The sequence below is a fragment of the Protopterus annectens genome, chromosome 9.part0 (assembly GCF_019279795.1).
Source record: "Protopterus annectens isolate FY-2018-M chromosome 9.part0, PAN1.0, whole genome shotgun sequence".
Classification (NCBI taxonomy): Eukaryota; Metazoa; Chordata; order Ceratodontiformes; family Protopteridae; genus Protopterus; species Protopterus annectens.
Genome location: NC_056743.1, coordinates 1,739,121,064 through 1,739,143,379, shown reverse-complemented (window position 1 = coordinate 1,739,143,379; position 22,316 = coordinate 1,739,121,064). Strand labels below are relative to the sequence as shown.

At 44.5% G+C, this 22,316-nt stretch overlaps 1 protein-coding gene across 1 annotated transcript in view; it reads right to left on the bottom strand.

The window, feature by feature from the left end:
* DNM2 (dynamin 2) overlaps positions 1–22,316 on the bottom strand; it is a 1,995,561-nt gene that overhangs the window by 1,768,190 nt on the left and 205,055 nt on the right. The gene's annotated exons all lie outside the window — the stretch shown is intronic.

The window sequence follows — 22,316 nt, the reverse complement described above, 5'->3', positions numbered from 1 at the left end:
CAAAGTCTTGGGTCCTGCATTAGTTGCGGTCTCATCTTCCGTGACGTCAAGTCATCAGGAGTATAAAGCATGCAGCTGATGCCATTACATCAGCTTTTCTTGCCCCAGATGTCAGGTGCCCCCCTAATGGGAAGCAATTAAACATATATATATATATATATATATATATATATATATATATATATACATATATGTATATATATATATATATATATATATATATATGTGTATATATATATATATATATATATATATATATATATATATATATATATATATATATACATACATATACATACATATACATAGATATATACAATATATACACAAGGTTATACCTCCAAAAAAAAGCAAATACACCAAAAAGCTTTTAAGCATGGTAAAGGAGAAAGTACAGTTGTGTACACCTACCATAAATTTAGATGTTCGAGTGTCTTCAATGTTGCAGTCATGACTGTAGGGTTCTCCCCTGCCGGCAGGCAGCCCTCGGTCGGCCAGAATCCCAAAGTCTGGGTCCGGCGTCGGCTGTTCAACCATGCTCCCTGACGTCAGAGTGCCAGGAGTACAAAGCAGACAGCCGACACCATCTTCTCCAGTTTTTCTTGCCCCAGATGTCAGGAGTCCCAAAATGAAAAAGGTCCCATAGCCTATGCAAATACACCTCAGAAGAATGGTGAAGAAAAGAACTACACAAAGGTAAAAACAAGAGGGGACAGGAGGGAGGGAAACCCAGACTGCAACAGTGAAGACACTCGAACATCTACATTTATGGTAGGTGTACACAACTGTACTATGTTCATCGTGTTTCACTGTTGCAGTCATGACTGTAGGGTAGAATCCTAAAGCTGAAAGAAAGGGAGGTGGTCACAATGAAGAAGGGGCGGCTAAAAGGCCCTGCAAGACTGCAGAGGCAAAGCCTGCCCTAGACTTAGAGTATAGAGGTAGATTGTAGTGCTTAGAAAAAGGATGCACTGAACTCCAAGTTGCAGCTTCCAAAATATCTTTGGTAGGAACTCCTCTGAAGAAGGCTGCAGAAGTGGCAGCAGCTCTGGTGGAATGAGTTCGTATATTCCCTGGGATTTGCTTTCCATGGTGTGAATAACAAAATCTGATTCCATGAGCAATCCATTTAGAAATGGTCTGTTTAGAAATGGCTTTACCTTGGGAACTTGAAGGATAAGAAACAAACAATTGTTCTGATTTTCTGATGTCCTTGGTTCTGTCCAGGTAAAAACGTAGCTGTCTGTGTACATCCAAGGAATGTAAGATCCTTTCCCCTTTATTTTGAGGAGTGGGGAAAAAGGTTGGCAAGTGGATAGTTTGATTTAAAGCCACTTTAGAAACCACCTTAGGCATAAAAGTAGGATTAGTCCTCAAAGATACCCTGTCTTGATGAAAAATAATATATGGTTCCACAGCCATAAGAGCTTGTAACTCTGAAACCCTCCTGGCAGAGGTTAGGGCTAACAGAATAGCTGTCTTCCAAGATAAGAACTTGATGTCAGAGGAAGCAGCAGGCTCAAAAGGAGGCAAGGTTAGTTTTTCCAAAACATAGTTGAGATCCCAAGCAGGAATGGGAGGAGATCTAGGAGGCCTTAAATTCTTAGCTCCCCTGAGAAACTGTCTCTTGAGCTGGTGGGAAAAAATGGGAGGGTCCGAATTATAATGAGCAGAAATAGCAGAGGCATGTATCTTAATGGAAGAGAAAGAGAGACCCTTATGTAAGAGGTCTGACAAGTAAAGTAAGATTAAAGTAATGTTAGGAAGAAGAGGATCAGAATCCTGAGCCTGCATCCAGGAACAAAATCTTTTCTATTTTCCTGCATAAGATTTTCTAGTGCTAGGACGTCTGGCTTCTAAAATGACATCCATAACCTGCTTGGGTAGTAAAGAAGAAATCAAAGGTCCTGGATTAACCAGGCTGCCAGGCAGAGAGTTCTGACATGAGAGTGTAGAACCTGACCCTGATGTTGGGACAGAAGGTTCGGAGACTGAGGTAAAACCCAAGGGGGCTCCAGGCATAGGTTTTTCAGCGTTGGATACCAAAACTGCCGAGGCCAATTTGGAGCCAGCAAGATTATCATCTTGGGCTTGTCCTGTTTTATCTTCAATAAGACCCGTGGAAGAAGAGGAAGAGGCGGAAAAGCATATCCCGAGAGGTTCCTCCAACTTGAATGACAGGGCATCCACTTTTCAAGCTTTTCTGTGGAAGGTCCTGGTGCAAAAATACTGTAGTTGATGATTGAGATGGGATGCAAAGAGGTCTATGTGAGGACATCCCCAGACTGCTGTTACCATCCTGAATATTTTGGTGTCCAGCATCCATTCATGAGGATCCGAAAGGTTTCTGCTCAGACTGTCTGCCAGGAAGTTTTGTTTCCCTGGTAGGAACTGAGCTTGAAGATCCAGATTGTAAGCTAGAGCTGTGTCCCAGAGATCCATGGTTAGTCTGCAAAGGGGGTAGGAATGAGACCCCCCCTTGCTTATGTACCACATAACTGTGGTGTTGTCTGTCCGTATTAGTAGTTGTCCTGGTTGTAAAAGATTCCTGAAGGCCAATAGAGCTTTCTGAATGGCTAACATTTCCTTTAAATTGATATGCAGGTGCTTCTGATCCTTTGTCCAAAGGCCCTGCAGACAGTTGCCCTGAAAATGGGCTCCCCAAGCATAATCCGTGGTCCGTGGTTAGAATCTGAGTGGCAAGAGGCAGACAGAAGGGTTTTCCTTTGTTTAGGGCACATGCCCTGGACCACCAAAGAAATTCCTTTTGAAGTCAAGGAAGGACGGAGATCAGTATGTCTAAACTGTGGCAATGCTGAGACCATACACTTTTTAGGTACCACTGTATTTTCCTCATGTGTAGTCTTGCATATGGTACGAGAAGGATGCAGGAGGCCATGTAACCCAAAGCCTGCAGGAATTTCCTTGCAGATAGTTGAGTTAAAGTTGCCAAGGTTTTGAAAGTTGAAGCCAGCTGTAATTGTTTTTCGGATGTCAGAAATGCCATCTGGGTTGTAGTGTTTAGAAGAGCACCCAGAAAAGTTATGTGTTGTGATAGTGTCAAATTTGACTTTTTTATGTTTACAGAAAATCCCAGGAACTTGAGTAGGTTTTGTACAAATTCCAGATGCTGGAGTAAGACATCCTTGCTGTCTGCCTGAATTAGGCAATCGTCCAGATAAGGGTAAATTTGAATTCCCTTGAGTCTGCAATAAGCTACTACTGGAGCCAGGCATTTGGTGAAGACCCTGGGCGCAGTAGACAATCCAAAGGGCAGCGCAGAGAATTGAAAGTGCCTCGATCCAGCTTTGAACCTGAGGTATTTTCTGCGATCCTGCCTGATGGGAATGTGTAAATATGCCTCCTTCAAATCCAAAGTTGCCATCCATGAATCCCTGGACAGCATTGGAAGTAGCTGTTGTAGAGTAAGCATCTTGAATTTTGGAATCTCTAGAAAGGTGTTCAAGACCGACAGATCCAGTATGGGTCTCCATGAGTTTTGCTTCCTTGGGACTAGAAACAGCCTTGAGTAAAAACCTTTTCCCATCTCTGAAAGTGGAACCAGTTCTATGGCATTCATAGCCAAAAGAGCTTCCACCTGGTTTAAGGCCTCCGTCCTTTCATGCTTTGGAAGGTCTGGCCATCCGCTTGGCCTTGGCAAGGTATGAAAATGGAATTTGTAACCTCTTAAAATCACATCCAAAACCCACTTGTCTTGGGTTATTTGAGTCCAATTTTGATAAAAAAGAGAGAGTTTTCCTCCGAGAGGGGCTTCCAGGCAAGAAGTTCCTGTAGCCCAACAGAGGGAGTCATTGAGTTTGTTTCCTTTCAGTTTGTGACCTGTCCTCTCCTCCCCTAGGGGTGGAAGCAGTCCACTGTCTTGGTCTATAAGAGGCTTGAGTTTGAGGCCTTCCTCTGGAGCGTCTATATCTACCCCTCTGAGGCCTATCTGAAGAGGGAAAGGACCAATTTTTTGAAGGCCAATTCCTGCTAAATCTAGGTGGCTGTACCTGTAAGAAATCTTTAACAGTTTGCATGGATTTCGCCTCATCTTCCATCTTTTTAATCACCTCTTCAGCTTTTGATCCAAACAAAACATTATGCTGAACAGGAGCATCCAGAAATTTAGCCTTAACTTGTTCAGGCAAATTTTGTTCCTTTAGCCATGCATGCCTTCTAATGACTGTGCCAGAGGCCGCAGCCCTACAAGAAGCCTCTAAGGCATCAAATCCACAGTGTAAACCATGCTTCCCAACTTGTTCAGTGGCATGCAATAAGTCATGCAATTCCTTATCATCTGCACAGGCAGAAATGGAAGAAAGTTTTTGTTTTAAAACAGACTAGAGAAATTGCTGGTATTTCAGCATATGAAACTGACAGTTTAGAGCCCTAATAGACAAAGTAGCAGAAGTGTACACCTTTTTGCCCCATCTTTCTAAGGATCGAGAATCCTTTTCAGTAGGAATGGGATTTTTGGCAGAAGCGGCCTTAACTCCCTTAGGGCCCTGAGAAATGGTTTCAGGGTCAGCAGAAGGGTTCTTGTATAAAAACTGGTGGGAATCAGGAAAGTACAGTTTTGTACCTACCATAAATGTAGATGTTCGAGTGCTAATACAGCTGCAGTAATCACATATGGGGTTTTCTGCCGTCAGGCGGTCCCTCGGTCGGCCGAATTCCAAAGTCTTGGTCCGGCGTCGGTTGTCGTCACTTTCTCTTCTGACGTCAGTGAGGCCAGAGTATATAAGACACAGCAGACGCCATGTTCTCCAGTCTTTCTTGCCCCAGATGTCAGGTGCCCCCAAAAGGAAGGCAATACATAAATAATGCTTATAAGAATATAAAGCAATGCAAAATAATCCAAAATCAGTAGTTGCAAGCAAATAAACCATAGAAGGATAACCCAGTGAGGTTGTATGAAGAGGTAGTTAGGCCCCATGTCTTTACCAAGTGGGGAAGGAGGGAGGGAAACCTGTACTGCAGCTGTATTAGCACTCGAACATCTACATTTATGGTAGGTACAAAACTGTACTATGTTCATCGTGCATACAGCTGCAGTAATCACATATGGGTAGAGTCCCAAAGCTACGCACAGGGTGGTAGGTACTAAGAGGAACTGGGTTGAGCCAGAATGCCCTGCAAAACAGCAGTGGCAAAGCCTGCTCTTGTTCTGGAATATAAAGGCAGGTGGTAGTGTTTTGTGAAGGTATGTACAGAACTCCAAGTGGCTGCCTCCAAAATATCTTTGGTAGGAACCCCTCTGAGGAAGGCTGTAGAGGTAGCTGTGGCCCTGGTGGAATGTGATCTGATACCTGTAGGAACAGATTTCCCATGATAGGAATAACAAAACCGTATGCAGTGGCCTATCCACTTTGAAATAGTCTGCTTGGAAACTGGCTTCCCTTGAGCCCCTACAGCATAGGACACAAAGAGTTGTTCTGATTTCCTGAAGGACTTTGTTCTGTCCAAATAGTAACGTAGCTGCCTATGGATGTCTAAAGAATGTAGCAGCCTTTCCCCTTTGTTTTGAGGATTGGGATAAAGGTAGGAAGGTGTATGGCTTGATTTAAAGCTACCCTGGATACCACCTTAGGCATAAATGATGGGTTGATGAAGGAAACCCTGTCCTGATGAAAATGAGAAAGGGCTGCACCGCCATGAGGGCCTGTAGCTCAAACTCTCTGAGCTGAAGTGATAGCCAGAAGGAAGGCAGTTTTCCAGGACAAATATTGCAAATCTGTTGAGGCAGCTGGTTCAAAAGGAGGCAATGTTAATTTTTCTAGTATGTAATTAAGATCCCAAGCTGGAATTGGTTGTTTCCTTGGTGGTCTTATATTCTTAGCCCCTCTGAGGAACTGTCGTAAGAGTGGATGAGAAAATAAAGGAGGATCCGTGTTGAATTCTGCAGAAATGGCTGAGGCATGGATTTTTATGGAAGAAAATGAAAGTCCACTGTTCAGTAGCTCAGCTAGATACTGTAATACCTGAGGCAAGTCCAGTTTACTAGGGTCTTGGCCTTTTTTCTCATTCCATGAGCAAAACCGCTTCCATTTTGCGGAGTAAGCTTTTCTAGTAGATGGCCTTCTGGCCTCCAAAATGACATCCTGCACCTCCTTGGAGAGCTGGGTCTGTTGTGGTGTTAAGGAATTTTCCATGCTGTGAGATTGAGTGTTTTCAGCTGACTATGAAGAGTTTTGTAGCTGTGCTGAGTCAGCAGAAGAGGCATTAGAGGCAGGGACCAGGGAGGAGTATGTGTTAGGCTCCTCAGCAGTGGGTACCAGTGTTGCCTTGGCCAATCTGGAGCAATCAGTATCATCTTCGGTCTGTCTGCTCTTGCTTTCAAAAGCACCTTGGGCAGAAGAGGCAGAGATGGGAATGCATAAACTGTCCATGCTGTCCAACTGAATGAAAGGGCGTCCACTCTCCAGGCCTTTGGATGGAAGGTCCTCGAACAAAACTTTTCCAATTGATGATTCCTGTGGGAGGCAAAAAGATCTATGTCTGGCCTCCCCCACACTTGGGTTATTTCTGTAAACACCTGAGGATGTAACTTCCATTCGTGAGGATCTGTCATATTTCTGCTTAATTTGTCTGCCAGCGTGTTTTCCAATCCTGGCAGGTACTGTGCTTGAAGTTCGATTTGCCATTCCAGAGCCAAGTTCCAAAGAGTCATGGCTAGTCTGCACAAGGGGTATGAATGTGTTCCTCCTTGTTTGTTTATGTACCACATTACTGTGGTGTTGTCTGTTCTTATCAGTAATTGTCCTGGATGCAGGAAGTCCTTGAAAGCTGTAATTGCATTTATTACTGCTAGCATTTCCTTTTGATTGATGTGAAGGTGCTTTTCCTTTTGGGACCATTTGCCCTGGATGCACCTGTCCGTCATTTGAGCCCCCCAGGCGTAATCTGAGGCGTCTGTTGTGATAACTTGCTTTGCTTGAGGCTTGCAGAATGGGAGGCCTGTGTTTGCTTGACATGCTTGGGCCCACCATAGAAATTCCTTTTGCAAACATGGGATTATTGGTATTATTGTTTCCAAACTGTGACTGTGCTGAGACCATAGGTTTTTTAGGTACCACTGAAGTTTCCTCATATGCAGCTTTGCAAATGGGATTAAAAGAATGCAAGATGCCATGAATCCCAGAGCCTGCAGGATTTTCCTTGCAGTAAGCCTGGTACTTTTTGCTAGTATTTTGAAGTACTGAGATAGTTGCCCTTGTTTTTCTGGCGTAATGTAGGCCATCTGGGTGTTTGTGTCCAAGTTGGCACCCAGGAAAGTTATTTTCTGAGATGGTGTTAGCCTTGATTTCTCCTTGTTGATGGTATATCCCAGAGAAAGCAGTAACCGTGTCACATATGCCAGATGTTCCAGTAGTATGTGTTTGCTGTCTGCTTGGATCAGGCAGTCGTCCAGATAAGGGTAGATTTGTATCCCTTGAAGTCTGCAGTAGGCAATCACTGATGCCAGGCACTTTGTGAATACTCTGGGCGCAGTAGATAAGCCAAAGGGCAATGCAGAGAATTGATAGTGGATTGAACCTGCAAGAAATCTGAGGTATCTTCTGCAGCTTTGTCTGATTGGGACATGCAGGTATGCCTCCTTGAGGTCCAATGTTACCAGCCAAAACTCCTTGCCCAGCATGGGAAGAAGTTGCTGTAATGTGAGCATCTTGAATTTTGGTACGAGCAGAAATGTGTTTAGGATGGATAAGTCCAAAATGGGTCTCCAGTCGGTTCCTTTCCTTGGTACCAGAAAAAGTCTTGAATAAAAACCTTGACCTTGTTCGTGAGTAGGTACCTCTTGAATAGCTCTCATGCTTATGAGCTTTGAAATTTGTAGTTGTGCCTCTGCCCTTTGATTCTGTGGCAGGTTTGGCATGCCTCTCATTTTTGGAAGAGTGTGAAAATGAAATTTGTAGCCTCTGTTTATAATGTCCAGGATCCATTTGTCTATTGTGACAATATGCCAATTGCCTGCAAATAATGCTAGCTTTCCTCCCAAAGGTGCTGCCAGCTGAGACGTGCTTGGCATGGAAAGGGAGTCATTGGGTTTGCTTCCTGTATTGTTGTGCACTGTCCTCGCCACCTCTTGGTGCTGGAGTTTGCCATTGTCGTCCTCTATATGATCCTTGTGATTGCCCTCTGCCCCTTGTGCGTCTGTATCTACCTCTTTGGGGCTTGTCAGTGGCTGGAAAGGACCAGTTTTTTGAAGGCCAATTTCTGCTAAAACGTGGTGGTTGGACCTGTAAAAAGGCTTTGACAGTTTGCATAGATTTGGCTTTTTCTTCCATTTTCAGCAGTATCTCCTCAGCATTAGTACCAAACAGCACATCCTTTTGTAAAGGAGCATCTAGAAGTTTAGCTTTCACATGATCAGGCAAGTTTTGTTCTCTAAGCCAAGCATGTCTGCGAATGACTGATCCTGTAGCAGCCGCTCTACTTGAAGCCTCTAGGGCATCATAACCACATTGTAAAGTGTGTTTACCCACTTGCTCTGCACTATGCATCATATCCTGTAACTCCTTTAAATCTGGTTGGTCAGGTTGAGACATTTTATTCCTCAATTGTGATAACAGAAACTGTTGATATTTAAGCATATGAAACTGACAATTTAAGGCCCTCATGGCTAGGGTGGCCGAGGTATATACCTTTTTACCCCACCTTTCTAAAGATCTTGACTCCCTTTCTGCAGGAAGTGGATTCTTGGCAGTGGAGGCCTTCAATCCCTTGGGGCCTTGTGAAATGGTTTCAGGGTCAGCATTATGGCTTTTGAAGAGAAATTGGTGAGAGTTGGGTACTCTGTAATACCTATCAGGCTTGACTGGTGCAGGAGGCAGAGAATCCGGGTTAAGGCAAGCCTCGAATAAACATCATCAAGTATGTCCAAAACAGGGGTATCGCCAGAGGTCTGTGTTGAGGTAACAAAGAAATTCCTAAGTCTTTTCTTGGAATCTGAAAAGTCTTGGCCTTCCCAATGGAAGTGTTCCCTCAAGGTGTGTAAGGTTTCCCCAAAGGAAAAATCCTCAGGAGAGGATACAGAAGGGATGGACTGCTCTGCATCCGAATCCTCAAAAGGGGAGTAAGAGTGTTCCTCTGCATCAGAATGTTCTGATAAAATGGATCCCTGATCAGAAGAGGGAGAGTCTTCCGCCACTCTGGGTCTCTTGTCTGGAGGGGGTTGAGAACCTCTGATAAGAGTAATTAAATCCTCAGCCATTTTAAGCATCTGTTTCTTAGGCATGGGACCTGGAGATGGGCCCTGTGCAACAGGCCTCTTGGGATGCCTGGCTGCTTTGGATTTAGTAAAGGCCTTAATAGAAAAAGAAGATGAGGGTCTAAAGACACCATGGGTGGAGGTGGACCTGTCCACATTAGTAGGCTCAACATTAGCAAAGGCTTCGGTGGTTGTAGTCTGGGAAAGGGCCGAGATCCCAGCGGTCTCGGGTACAGAGGACACCGCCAAAGGAGTGTCGTCGGTAGTCAGGGACTGCAAAGGCGTCTTGCTGAGAACCGGACCACGTGTAGCCTGTTTTGGCGTGGTGTCGGCGGGGACCGTGGGCCTCGCGTGTCAGTCCTTTTCCTTTCGTTTTTTGGACAAAACGGTAGTCGGAGTGTCCGACGACATTTTATAATCAAAGGCTTTACCAAAATAGTGTTGGGCGAACTCCGCCCGACGCTTAATAGTGCGTTTATTGAAGGTAGCGCAAAAGCGACAGCCCGAGACGTCGTGGTCTGGGCCTAAACAAGGTATGCAGAGGGAATGGAAATCCTTATGTGGTATTTGCTTCCCAGAAGAAATACAATTATTAACTTTTTCTGACATCGGTCTGAGGCAAGAAAAGTTTCCCCAACGGGGTACTTCGCTTTAATGAAGACTTCGGTTTCCAAAATTTTCGTAATTCAGGAGCTGGCCGACCGGCACTTGCGAACTGCTTCTGCTTCAGGCACCGCGCGGCAAAAAAGACTGGAGAACATGGCGTCGGCTGTGTCTTATATACTCTGGCCTCACTGACGTCAGAAGAGAAAGCGACGACAACCGACGCCGGACCAAGACTTTGGAATTCGGCCGACCGAGGGACCGCCTGACGGCAGAAAACCCCATATGCGATTACTGCAGCTGTATGCACGATGAACATCCCTGTAATATCTGTCAGGCTTAACAGGAGCAGGAGGAAAGGAGTCAGGGGTTAAGTTAGCCTCCGAAAAGGCATCATCCACAATATTCAAAACAGGAGGAATAGCCAGGGGTCTATGTTGGGGAAGAAGAAGAAAATCCCTTAGTCTTTTCTTAGATTCCGAATACTCCTGTCCTTCCCAGTGGAAATGTTCCCTCATTTCATGCAAAGTTTCCCCAAAAGAGAAATCCTCAGGGGGAGAAGCTGAAGGAATGGATTCTTCAGCATCAGAATCCTCATAAGGAGGGAAAGAATATTCCTGGTCAGAAGAAGAAACAGAGGAAACAGGGGCCTGATCAGAAGAATCATAATAAACATCCTGCCTTGGCCTTTTATCTGGAGGGGGATGTGAACCCCTAATCATAGTAAGTAAATCTTCCGCCATCTTGAGTAACTGTTTTTGTGACTTGGGAGCCGGTTCAGAAGAGGCCTGAGTTGCAGTCTTTGATTTAGAAGGAGTCTTTGCCTTTGCCTTTGTCTTTATTAGGAGCTGAGTAGGCCTGAAAACCCCTTCGGAAGTCGGTACCTACACAGCGGCTCCGGACCCATCTGAAGGAGCATTGTCCGAAGGTCCAGCAATAGAAATATTTAAAGGCCTGGTTGGCTCCTCATGAGAGTCCGTTTCGGCCATCGGTTCTGAAATGGCCGACGACAGGGGCTGCAAAAGCGCCTCACTGACGACGGCCGAACCTGAAGCTGGCTCCGCTTGTGTGCTGTCATCAGATTTGGACCTCGGAGGCCTGTCTTTATCCTTGCGTCGTTTGTGAACTCCGGTAGTCGGAACCGTATCCAACGACATTTTATAGTTAAAGCGTCTACCGAAGTAATGAAAAGCAAAATCGTACCTTCGCTTAATTGTACGTTGATTAAATCTAGCACAAAACCGACAACTAGCTACGTCGTGGTCAGGGCCTAAGCAAGGAATACAGTAAGAATGAAAATCCTTATGAGGTATTTGCTTCCCACATGAAATGCAATTATTAACTTTTTCTGACATCGGAGTGCAGCAAGAAAAAAGTTTCCCCAATGGGGTACTTAGCTTTGAATGGAGAAGATGTCTTCGGAATGAAGTTTATCAGGTAAAATCGTCAGGAGTCAGCCGACCGGCAAATGCGAACTGCTATCACCGCACGGCAAGAAAGACTGGAGAAGATGGCGTCGGCTGTCTACTTTGTACTCCTGGCGCTCTGACGTCAGGGAGCATGGTTGAACAGCCGACGCCGGACCCAGACTTTGGGATTCTGGCCGACCGAGGGCTGCCTGCCGGGCAGGGGAGAACCCTACAATCATGACTGCAACAGTGAAACACGATGAACATTAGAGATATAGCCAAAAGAAGACAGGGGGCTGGAGGGAGGGTAACCAGGACTGCAACAGTGAATACACTCGAACATCTACATTTATGGTAAGTGTATACAACTGTACTATGTTCTTCGTGTTTCACTGTTGCAGTCATCACATTTGAGTAGATTCCAAAAGCTAAGGATGGGAGGAGGAATTTAGATAGCATTAGGACCAGCTATAAGGCCCTGCAAGACTGCAGTGGCAAAGTCAGGTCTGGATTTAGAGAAAATTGGCAAATGGTAATGCTTGGTGAAAGTATGTACAGAACTCCAGGTAGCAGCTTCTAGGATGTCCCTGGTAGGGACACCTCTGAGAAAGGCTGTAGAGGTAGATTCAGCCCTGGTTGAATGTGGTCTATTCCCCTGTGGGATAGGTTTTCCATGGTGCTTATAGCAGAAATGAATGCAATGGCCTATCCATTTAGAAATGGTTTGCTTTGAAATGGCCTACCCCCCCCCCTCTGCCCCTACAGCAAATGCCACCAGCAGTTGTTCCGATTTCCTTTGAAGTTTAGTCTTGTCCAAGTAAAATCTAAGTTGTCTGTGCACATCTAAGGCATGCAATATCAGTTCCCCTTTGTTCTGTGGATTAGAAAAGAAGGTTGGAAAATGAATGGACTGATTAAGAGCTACACTGGATACTACCTTGGGCATGAAAGAGGGATTGGTCCTGAGGGACACCCTGTCCGAATGAAAGATGATGAATGGCTCCACTGCCATAAGGGCCTGTAATTCAGTTACCCTTCTTGCTGAAGTGATTGCTAAAAGGAAGGCTGTTTTCCAAGAAAGGAATTTTAACTCTGCACCTGCAGCTGGCTCAAAAGGAGGAAGAGTGAGTTTTTCCAATACAAAGTTAAGGTCCCAGGCTGGAGTTGGGGTTCTCCTGGGTGGTCTTAAGTTTTTGACCCCTCTGAGGAACTGATTGAGCAGTGGATGAGAGAGAAGAGGGGTGGTTCCATGTTGTAATGAGCTGAAATGGCTGAGGCATGAATTTTGATGGAGGAAAAAGAAAGGCCCTTTTGAAGCATCTCAGTTAAATATTGAAGAATCTGAGGTAAATTGGGCGCTGCTGTGCCCATCCCTTGAGTTTGGTTCCAGGTACAGAATCATTTCCATTTTCAGCATAAGATTTTCTAGTACTAGGCCTCCTCACCTCCAAAATGACATCCAGCACTTGTATACTGAGGGATGGTAACGGAGATATTAGGTAATTAGCCAGGCTGCCAGGTTCAGGGTTTGAAGCTGAGGGTGCAGAATCTGGCTCTCCTGCTGTGACAGCAGGGTAGGGTTCTGAGGCAGGTGCCATTGAGCCAGCAGTGAAGCACTGTGCAAGAGGGGGTACCAGTGCTGGTGTAATCAGTATCGTCCTTGGTTTGTCCTGTTTGATCTTTAGTAGTACTTTGGAGGAGTAAAGACAAACTGATAGACATTTCCAGCTGAAGGACAGCATCCACTTTTCAAGCTTGTTTGTGGGGAGTCCTTGTGCAGAATTTGTCCAATTGATAGTTCTGGGGGAAGGCAAACAGGTCTATATATGGGCTCCCCCATTTGTTTATAAACATGTTGAAAGTCTTTGGTTCCAGTTTCCACTCATGTGGGTCCTTGAGATTTCTGCTTAGTTCGTCTGCAATGTATTTAGTTTTCCCAGCAGGAATTGAGCCTGTAGATGTACTTGGTAGCTCAAGGCTGTGTTCCACAGAGCCATGGCGAATTTGCAGAGGAGGTATGAAAGGGTACCCCCCCTACTTGGTTATGTACCACACAACAGTGGTGTTGTCAGTCTTTACCATTAATTGTCCTGGAAGAATGTGGTCCTTGAAGGTTGTCAGAGCATTCTGTACAGCTAACATTTCTTTTTGATTGATATGCAGGTGCATTTGACTTGGGTTCCATTTGCCCTGAATGCACTTCCCTGCCAGGTGAGCCCCCCATGCATAGTCTGATGTGTCTGGTGTTAGGGTTTGTGCGGCAGGGGGTAGAGTGAATTGTAGACATTTGTTGCGGTGGCATGCCTCTGCCCACCAAAGGAACTCGAACAGTAGGCAAGGAATGATAGGAATCATTGCTTCTAGATCCTGAGAATGTTGACACCATAGGCTTTTTAGATACCATTGTAGTTTCCTCATATGCAGTTTTGCATATGGAATTAGAAGAATGCAGGAGGCCATGAACTCCAAGGCTTGCAGTATTTGCCTTGCAGATAGCAAGGTTTTTGTGGCCATTAGTTTGAAGTAAGTTGCAAATGAATTTGTTTCACTGGCGTGAGGAAAGCCATCTGGAAAGTTGTGTTCAGGCTTGCTCCCAGGAATATAATTTGCTGACAGGGTACCAGATGTGATTTCTTTTCATTTATGGTGGACTCCAGACAAGTTAGCACCTTTTGTACAAATGCCAGATGATTCAAAAGTATGTCCTAGCTTTCTGCCTGAATTAGACAATTGTCCAGGTATGGGTATATTTGAATATTTCTTTGCCTGCAAAATGCAATGACTGGAGCTAGGCACTTTGTGAATACCCTGGGCGCAGTAGATAAGCCAAAGGGCAGTGCAGAGAACTGATAGTGCATGTAGCCTGCTTTGAAGCGTAGGTATCTTCTGCAAGATTCCCAGATTGGGATGTGCAGGTAGGCTTCCTTCAAATCCAGTGCTGCCAACCAGGCACCCTTGCCTAGCATGGGAAGCAACTAGTGAAGAGTTAGCATCTTGAATTTTGGAATCACCAAAAAGGTGCTTAGGATAGAAAGGTCCAGGATAGGACACCATGAGTTGTCTTTTCTGGGTACCAGGAAAAGTCTTGAGTGGAAACCTTGCCCCTTTTCCTCTTCTGGTACAGTTTGAATAGCCTTTAATCTTGAGAGAGTACTTGCTTTTGAGCCACTGCCCACTGATTTGGGGGTAGATCTGGCCAACCGTTTGGGGTTGGTAATGTGTGGAAGTGAAATCTGTATCCTTGGGGAAACTATATTTAAAACCCATTTGTCCTGGGTAATGAGTTCCCAGTTTTTTGCTAGCAGAGCAATCTTTCCCCCTAAAGGAGCAGTTAGTTGAGAAGTGCTTGGAAGTTTTAAAGTTAAGTTATTGAGGCAGCTTACCAAAGGGGGGAGTCTTACTACTCCCTGATTTGGAGGTGGGAGCCCCCCACTGCTTAGTCCTGTGTGTACCCTGGGACTGAAGCCTGGGTGTTCTGCTGGTTCTGGGTTTGGACTGAGCAGGCCTGGAAGAGGCAGGAAAGGACCAATTCTTAGAGGGCCAATGCCTACTAAATCTTGGAGGCTGTACTTGTAGGAAATCTTTAACAATTTGCATAGATTTAGCTTTTTCCTCCATCTTAAGAACTTCTGCTTTGTTGCCAAATAGGCGGTCCTGATTTAAGGGAGCATCCAGCAATTTAGTTTTAACATGATCTGGCAAAGATTGCTCCTTAAGCCAAGCATGCCTTCTAAGTACAGACTCAGTGACAGCAGCCCTGCGAAATGCCTCTAGTGAATTAAAACCACATTGCAAAGTATGCTTTCCAACCTGTTCAGCAGAATGCATTAAATCCTGTAAATCCTTATTTTCAGCACAATCAGGAATCAACATAATTTTCTGTTTAAGCAATCCAATAATATGCTGCTGATACTTTAACATATGAAACTGGCAATTTAAGGCCCTGATGGCCAAGGTTGCAGAGGTGTATACCTTCTTACCCCATCTATCCAGGGCCCTGGAATCTCTATCAGAGAGGGTAGGATTTTTGGCAGTAGTAGCCTTAATGCCCTTGGGTCCCTGTGAAATGGTCTCAGGATCCGCAGTAGGATTTTTAAAAAGGAAATTGTGAGAGTCAGGAACCCTGCAATATCTATCAGGTTTTCTGGAAGAAGGAGGTAGAGAGTCAGAGGCCAAGCTAGATTCCGAAAAGGCATCGTCAACAATGTCTAGCACAGGAGGGATAGTTAAAGGCCTGATTTGGGGCAAGAGTAAGAAATCCCTAAGCCTCTTTTTAGAATCAGAAAAATCCTGGCTTTCCCAGCGAAAATGCTCCCTAAGAGTCTGCAAGGTTTCACCAAAAGAAAAATCCTCTGGGGGGAGAAGCAGAGGGAATAGAGTCCTCTGCATCAGAAACCTCATAGGTAGATAAGGGTAAATCCTGGTCATCCGAGGAAATAGAAGTTTCAGAATCCTGGTCATTAGTATCACAAGCAAATTTAGTCCTAGGTCTCTTAGACGGGGAAGGTTGCCTTCCCCTGATTAAAGTAATAAGGTCTTCAGCCATTCTTATCATTTGTTTTTTAGGCATAGAGGCCTGATCAAGCGGTCTGGGCATCAGTTTTCTAGGCATGGTTCGTGTTTTAGGCCTTGAAGAAGAAGATGGCGTTGGTTTAATATGCAAAAGTCAGTTGGCCTGAATACACCCTAAGAAGCCGGTGCCTGCACAGTGACTCCGGACCCATCAAAGGTAGAGACATCCGCAGGTTCCACAGTTGAAGCATCTTGCGGCATACCAGACTCCGAATGGGTCTCAGTAGAGCCTTACGAATCTGAAGTAGCAGGTATCAGGGGCTGCAAAAGTGCCTCACTGAGTACCGGCGAAATGGCGACTAGCTTAGGAGAAGCATCGTTGGCAGCTTTGGATCTAGGCGGTCTGTCTCTATCTTTATCGTTGCGTTTTTCGGAATGTCGGTAGTCGAGTGGCTTACCGAAGACATATCTGGATAACTGATGAACTGAGTACCAAAATATTTAGAAGCGAAAATATAGAGACGTCGAATAGCTCGTGGTTTAAATAAGGCACAAAACCGACAGCGAGGTACATTGTGGTCAGGGCTTAGGCAAGGAATACTGTACGAATGAAAATCTTTATGAGGTATTTGCTTACCACAAGAAATACAATTATTAACTTTTACTGACATCGGTTTAGAGCAAGAAAAAGGTGTCCCCAATGGGGTACTTAGCTTTAGTTGAAGACTTCGGTTCTGAAACTCGAAAACGGAAATTTCAGGAGTTGGTCGACCGGCACTTGCGAATTGCTTCTGCTTCGGGCACAGCACGGCAAGAAAGACTGATGTAATGGCATCGGCTGCATGCTTTATACCCCTGACGACCTGACGTCACGGAAGATGAGACAGCAACCGACACAGGACCCAAGACTTTGATAATCAGGCCGACTCAGGGCTACTGCAAGCAGATAACCCAAATGTGATGACTGCAATAGTGAAACACGAAGAACATCTTGAGAATACTGAACAACTACTTCTGGTTACCCTTGAAATTAATTCACTTTCTACTCTCATTCTGAATGACGTTGGCATTGAATACATTGGAGCAATTTTGTTCAGGAACAGTGACTTTTCTACAAAGCGACTTTGATATGTATGCTTCGTAATAATGTGTTTATCTTCAAAGATGATTTTTATCTACAGTGCGCTGGGGTGGCAATGGACACAGCATGTGTTAGTTCGTATGCGTATTTGGTCTTAGCTCAATGGTAACACAAATTTATTTATTCGAATAATCCATTTGAGGACATCATCAGCTACAACAGAGGTTTTATGGATGAGATTGTTTTGGTATGGAAAGGTACATTTGATACTCTCATCTTTTGTTGATTTACATACCACGACTACCCAAGATTTACTCATCACTTCTCGAGTGAATCAATTGTTTTTTAGATGTTACTGTATCCAAGGATGTACATGGCAAAATAGAAACTTAAGAGTTTTAGGAAGTCTTGCAAAAAGAACATTTTGCATAAAACCAGCATGCATCCCAGATACGTCACTCGGAACGCGCTGAATGGTCAGTTGCTCAGAACATCGAGGTTTCATAATATGGACAATAGTGCAGATTAAGTACTAACAGATGTCTGAATGGTTATTGAGTAGAGGCTACTCCTGTACGGAAGTAGATGAAGCAGTATTTCAAGTACATTCTCTAAGGGAAAAGTACAGTTGTGTACACTTACCATAAATGTAGATGTTCGAGTGTATTCACTGTTGCAGTCATTACATTTGGGTAATCTGCTGGCAGGTTGCTCTCTGTCGGCCTGATTAACAAAGTCTTGGGTCCTGCATCAGTTGCTGTCCCTTCTTCCATGACGTCGGGTCATCAGGGGTATAAAACATGCAGCCGACGCCATTACATCAGTTTTTCTTGCCCCAGATGTCAGGTGCTCCCCAAATGGGGAGCAAATAAAACTAAAAATACAAATAATATACCTCCAATCCCAAAAGCAAATACATCAAAAGGGCTTTTAAGCATAGTGAAAGAAAGTAGAGGTATAGCCAAAGAAAAATAGGGGGCTGGAGGGAGGGAGGGTAACCAAGACTGCAACAGTGAATACACTCGAACATCTACATTTACGGTAAGTGCACACAACTGTACTATGTTCTTCGTGGTTCAGTGTAGCAGTCATTACATTTGGGTAGCTTCCCAAAGCTATGGTTGGGTGGAGGGAATTATACAGCAAGACACCAGTGGCAAAGCCAGCTCTGGATTTGGAGAAAAGTGGTAAATAGTAATGTTTGGTGAACGTATGAACTGAGCTCCAGGTAGCAGCTTCTAGAATGTCCCTGGTTGGAACCCCTTCGAGAAAGGCTGTAGAAGTAGATGCAGTCCTGGTGGAATGGGATCTGATCCCTTGGGGGATAGTTTTTCCATGGTGCATATAGCAGAAATGAAAACAATGGCTTATCCATTTGGAAATGGTTTGCTTTGAAATAGCCTTTTCCTCTGCCCCTGCAGCAAATGTCAACAGCAGTTGTTCAGATTTTCTTTGAGGATTTTGTCCTGTTTAACTTTTAGTAGAATTTTGAAGAGCAGAGGCAGAGGGGGAAAGGCATAGGCGGATAGGTTTTTCCAGCTGAAGGATGGAGCATCCACTTTCCAGGCTTTTTTGTGATGAGTTCTTGTGTAAAATTTGTCCAACTGATAGTTCTGGGATGAGGCAAAAAGATCTATGTCTGGGCTCCCCCATTTGCGTGTCAACATGTTGAAAATCCATAGTTCCAGTTTCCATTCGTGTGGGTCCATGAGACTTCTGCTTAGTTCGTCTGCCAGAGTATTCAGCTTTCCTGGCAGGAATTGAGCTTGTAGTTGAATTTGATAGGTCAAGGCCGTGTTCCACAACGCCATGGCTAGTCTGCAAAGGGGATAGGAGTGTGTACCCCCCTGCTTGTTTATGTGCCACATAACCGTGGTGTTGTCTGTCTTTATCATTAATTGTCCTGGATGAAGGTAGTCCTTGAAGGCTGTCAGTGCATTCTGTACAGCTAGCATTTCTTTTTGATTGATATGTTGGTGCATTTGATTTGGGCTCCATTTGCCCTGAATGCACTTCCCTGCCAGATGTAACCCCCAAGCATAGTCTGATGCATCTGTAGTTAGGGTTTGGGCGGCAGGGGCTGATGTAAATGGCAGTCCCTTATTTTGGTGGCAGGCCTCTGCCCACCATAGGAACTCTAGTTGCAGGCAAGGTATGATAGGAATCATTGTTTCCAGGCTGTGACAATGCTGACTCCATAGACTTTCTAAGTACCACTGAAATTTCCTCATATGCAATCTTGCATATGAAATTAGAAGAATGCAGGAGGCCATGAAACCCACGGCTTGCAGTATTTGCTTTGCAGAAATCAGGGTTTTTGTGGCCACCTGTTTGAAGTAAGTCACCAAATGAATTTGTTTCTCTGGTGTAAAGGAAGCCATCTGGCCAGTTGTATTCCAGCTTGCACCCAGGAATGTAATTTTTTGAGAGGGTACCAGTTGTGATTTCTTTTTGTTTATAGTGTACCCTAGACAAGTTAGAACCCTTTTTACAAATGCCAGATGGTTTAGAAGAGTGTCCTTGTTTTCTGCCTGAATTAGACAATCGTCCAGGTATGGATAAATTTGAATATTTCTTTGCCTGCAAAATGCAATTACTGGAGCCAGGTACTTTGTAAAGACCCTGGGCACAGTGGATAAGCCAAAGGGCAGTGTAGAGAACTGGTAATGCAAGTAGCCTGCTTTGAAGCTGAGGTATCTTCTGCAAGATTCCCCGATTGGGATATGCAGGTAAACCTCTTAAATCTAGAGTTGCCAACCAGGCATCTTTGCCTAGCATAGGAAGTAACTGGTGAAGAGTCAGCATCTTGAAATTTGGAATGTCCAGAAAGGTGTTTAGAGTAGATAAGTCCAGAATTGGACGCCATGATAAGTCTTTTCTGGGTACCAGGAAAAGTCTTGAATAGAAACCTTGTCCCTTTTCATCTTCTGGTACTGGTTGAATAGCCCTGAGGTAAAGTACTTGTTTCTGGGCCTCTGCCCACTGATTTGGGGCAGGTCTGGCCATCAGTTTGGAAGTGGCAACGCATGGAAATGAAATCTGTACTCCTGGGATACTATATTTAAAACCCATTTGTCCTGGGTTATAAGTTGCCAGTTTCTTTAATGAAGACCCAGTTTTCCCTCCAAAGGGGTGGCTAAAAGGTAAGTGCTTGGTAAGTGTAAAGGGAAGTCATTGAGACTGCTTAACATTGGGAGGTGTCTTGATGTTTCCAGATTTGGAAGAGGAGGCACCCCATTGTTTTGTTCTGAAAGTCCTTGTGACTGAAACCTGGAGCCTTTGGAATGTCTGGGTTTGACTTGAGTGGCTCTGGAAGGAACTGGAAAGGACCAGTTCTTAGTAAGCCAGTGACTACTAAATCTTGGAGGTTGCACTTGTAATAAATTTTTCACAGTTTGCATAGATTTAGCTTTATTATCCATCTTTTTTAAAACTTCTTCAGTCTTATTACCAAAGAGACGGTCCTGTTGTAAAGGAGCATCCAACAATTTTGCTTTAACATGATCAGGCAGATTTTGCTCTTTGAGCCAAGCATGCCTTCTTAGCACAGACCCGGTTACAGCAGCCCTGCAAGAGGCCTCCAAAGAATCAAAACTACATTGCAAAGTATGTTTTCCAACTTGTTCAGCTGAATGCAATAAATCCTGTAAATCTTTGTTTTCCACACAGTCAGAAATTAACATTTTCTGTTTAAGCAATCCCATGATATGCTGTTGATATTTTAGCATATGAAATTGACAGTTTAAAGCCCTGATTGCCAAGGTTGCAGAAGTGTAAACCATCTGTCCAACGCCTTGGAATCTCTATCAGAAGGGGTAGGATTTTTAGCAGTAGAAGCATTAATGCCCTTGGGACCCTGAGAAATGGTTTCAGGATCTGCAATAGGATTTTTGAAAAGGAATTTGTGGGAGTCAGGAACCCTGTAGTATCTGTCTGGCTTACAAGGAGCCGGAGGCAGAGAATAGTACAGTTTTGTACCTACCATAAATGTAGATGTTTGAGTGCTAATACAGCTGCAGTAATCACAGATGGATTTTCAGCCGTCAGGCGGTCCCTCGGTCGGCCGAATTCCAAAGTCTTGGTCCGGCGTCGGTTGTCGTCGCTTACTCTTCTGACGTCAGGAAAGCCAGAGTATATAAGACACAGCCGACGCCATGTTCTTCAGTCTTTCTTGCCCCAGATGTCAGGTGCCCCCAAAAGGAAGGCAATACATAAATAAAGCTTTTGTACATGTGAAAGAAATGCAATGTAATGCAAAATCAGTGTAAGCAAGCAAATAAAACATAGCAGGATAACCCAGTCAAGTGGTATGTGGGGAAGGAGGGAGGGAAACCTGTACTGCAGCTGTATTAGCACTCGAACATCTACATTTATGGTAGGTACAAAACTGTACTATGTTCATCGTGCATACAGCTGCAGTAATCACAGATGGGTAGAGTCCCATAGCTATGCATTGGGTGGTAGGTACTATGAGGAAAGTACAGTTTTGTACCTACCATAAATGTAGATGTTCGAGGGCTATTACAGCTGCAGTAATCACATATGGGTTTTCAGCCGTCAGGCGGTCCCTCGGTCGGCCGAATTCCAAAGTCTTGGTCCAAGGCCGGTTGTTGTCGCGTACTCTTCTGACATCAGGAAGGCTAGAGTATATAAGACACAGCCGACGCCATCTTCTTCAGTCTTTCTTGCCCCAGATGTCAGGTGCCCCCAAAAGGAAGGCAATACATAAATAAATCTAATCCACAGAAGTAAGCAAATAAAACAGAGCAGGATAACCCAGTCAGCAGGTATGAAGAGGTATTCAGACCCCAAGGTCTTACCAAGTGGGGAAGGAGGGTGGGAAACCTGTACTGCAGCTGTAATAGCCCTCGAACATCTACATTTATGGTAGGTACAAAACTGTACTATGTTCATCGTGCATTACAGCTGCAGTAATCACATATGGGTAGAGTCCCAAAGCTATGCATAGGGTGGTAGGTACTATACGGAACTGGGTTGAGCTAGAATGCCCTGCAAAACTGCAGTGGCAAAGCCTGCTCTTGTTCTGGAATATAAAGGCAGATGGTAGTGTTTTGTGAAGGTATGAACAGAACTCCAAGTGGCTGCCTCCAAGATATCTTTAGTAGGCACTCCTCTGAGGAAGGCTGTAGAGGTGGCTGTGGCCCTGGTGGAGTGAGATCTGATACCAGTAGGGACAGGCCTTCCATGATAGGAATAACAAAAGCGTATGCAGTGACCAATCCACTTGGAAATGGTCTGTTTGGTAACAGGTTTCCCTTGACCCCCCACAGCATAGGACACAAGGAGTTGATCTGATTTTCTGAAGGACTTGGTTCTGTCCAAGTAATAACGTAGCTGCCTGTGGATGTCTAAAGAGTGAAGCAGCCTTTCCCCTTTGTTTTGAGGGTTAGGGTAAAAAGTAGGAAGGTGTATGGCCTGGTTTAAAGCAACCCTAGATACCACTTTAGGCATAAAGGAAGGGTTGATGGAGGAAACCCTG